The following is a 2500-nucleotide window of genomic DNA, read 5'->3' as shown; positions in this document are numbered from 1 at the left end:
TACAAGAGCAATTCTATCTATATTCCTAATTTCTAATCTATCGATCGAAGATTTAAATCGTAATAGCCTTCGATGTGTTTAAATTATTTTTATACACATTTTCGTACACATTTTGCGATTATGTTTCCGTAGGTTATTATTATTATTATTATTATTATTATTATTATTATTATCGTTGTTTATTTATTCTTTTTTTCCTTTTTTGTTCGTTTTTTTGTTTCGTTCTTTCTCTTTTTGTTTTACTACCCTTTAGTAGTTAATCGTGTTATTTTTGAAATATTCAACAATCCAATCGGCCGAGTCTCGAGCCAACAATACTCAACGTCGAGATTATTATAGTTCCTTCGATCGCAATTAACCCGAAATCGTTGGGAGAAAGCGAGCTGTCGGTCGACGACGCAATAAATCGATGACATTATAATATACATACCATGCACGTATACATGTATATATGTATAACGTGTGTATATGTGTGTGTATATATGCTTTGCGTTCTTTCGCTCGTTGCATCGTCGTTCGATTTAATTGAAATTACGAGAAGGAAAAATATTAGAATTCATTCTACGAAATATTATCTACATGTAATAGATATAATTACGAATTATTTGTTACAATAAAATATATCGACATGTAAATGATATTATTATGGTTTCTCCATACATCGTAATTATTATGAACTATTTTTCATTACATAGTACTAGGTAACCGGCTTTAATTATGCTCTCACGTTTTCCTGACGCGTTTAACAATACGATATAAGTAATATATATATATATATATATATATATATATATGTATATACATATATACGTGCATGTATATATGTATACGTACGTTGTTTCGATATAACCCTGTAGACCCGAGTCACAGAGCAGAGTTAGGTCGACCTTTTGCGGTGAGAGTGCACGATGGCGTAGAGCTGAATTATTTGTTTTAGCGGGTAAATTAATTCGCGAATAAAACGCGTATACTCGCTTGTTTCGCCGACGATATCAAATATCCCATGCGTCGTCGTCGACGCGAGACGTGTCGACGAATTATTAAATATTTGTGAAAAGCGTAGGATCGAACGAACGATCGAACGATTGACCGATCGATCAATCGATCTAATCGATGTGATCGATCTGATCGGTATGATCGTATAAAGCCTGTTACGTACTTTGATCGCTCGTTATACAACTTCGAAGGCTTATTACGTCTCTCTCTCTCTCTCTCTCTCTCTCTCTCTCTCTCTCTCTCTCTCTCTCTCTCTCTCTCTCTCTCTCTCTCGTTCTCTCTCTCTCTCTCTCCCTCTCTCTCTTTCTTGTTTATCGTATACACGCGTCTAAGTTACCGACATACTAATTTACATAATAAATCTAATGTCACCGATCGATCGATTGACCAAAAAAAGTATTCATTACTAGTAGCAAATAAATTTATAACCACAATGAAAAATGTATACAGAATTTTTGAAAATCTCATATCTCCAAATATTCGTTCTCGTCGTCCAATAAAAATTGCCTACCATTCTTTGGATCGTTGTGCAGTTTTCTTTTTCTTTTTTGTTTTTAATTTTTGTAATGATATGTTATTATTAGTTCAATATTCTTTTCTAAGGATAACTTCTAACCCCTCGATATCTTTCCGTACTTATTTTAATCGATCGACTTTTTATATACACATATGTATACAAATATTAGCACGGATAATTGTTCCGTTAGATTAAAGTAAGTAGTATTATTAAACATTTTACGTGTATATGTGTGCGTGCGTGTGTACATCTAAATTGAGAATTTCGATCGCAATTAGCTCCAGCTCGTCGACGTGTTCGATTTCGGTGCTTGGTAGAGTATATCCAGGTAATAATCTCTGATACGTTTGTAAGGACTTGGTTCGAAACAGACGGATAATTAGTTTTCAGTTATAAACGTGCGCAGAAATACAGAATGTTAATTATACGTGATGAATAATGGTCTCCGACATTTTTCGAGATTTATTTAACGACGGTGTTTAACGTAGTTGTACTTATCAGTCGTTCGTTATCTCATGTACAGTTAGTCATTTTACGGGATATTTCCATACAAACGGAAATAACGCCAACGCTCTCGTTCTTCTGTCCTGTAGATATATCGATGGTAAAAATGGTTCGGAAGTGCATAGCTTTTTGTTTTTGTTTTGTTTTCTCTCTCTTTTTTTTGTTGTTGTTGTTTTCTCTTCCTTTTTTGTCTGTCTGTCTGTCTTTCTCTATCTATCTATCTGTTTGTCTCTCTCTCTCTCTCTCTCTCTCTCTCTCTCTCTCTTTCTCTCTCTCTCACGTTCGTTTCGCTTTTCGTTTTCGTGTTTTATTCAAAAATCGCACATAGTAGTCTCTCGTTCACCCTCGAGATTTGCTCGTGCCATCGCGAACGAGAGATGTGATTTTTATTTATTGTGTAAAAGAGAAAAAAGAAAAAAATTACAACAAAAAGAAAACGAGAGAGAGAGAGAGAGAGAGAGAGAGAGAGAGAGAGAGAGAGAG

The 2500-nt window shown here is 34.5% G+C and overlaps 1 protein-coding gene across 2 annotated transcripts in view; it reads left to right on the top strand.

Moving 5' to 3' along the window:
* LOC122636233 (Krueppel-like factor 6) overlaps nt 1–2500 on the top strand; it is a 340915-nt gene that overhangs the window by 10151 nt on the left and 328264 nt on the right. The gene's annotated exons all lie outside the window — the stretch shown is intronic.

This window comes from Vespula pensylvanica, chromosome 21 (genome assembly GCF_014466175.1).
Source record: "Vespula pensylvanica isolate Volc-1 chromosome 21, ASM1446617v1, whole genome shotgun sequence".
Classification (NCBI taxonomy): Eukaryota; Metazoa; Arthropoda; class Insecta; order Hymenoptera; family Vespidae; genus Vespula; species Vespula pensylvanica.
This window is presented reverse-complemented; position numbering and strand designations above follow the sequence as displayed.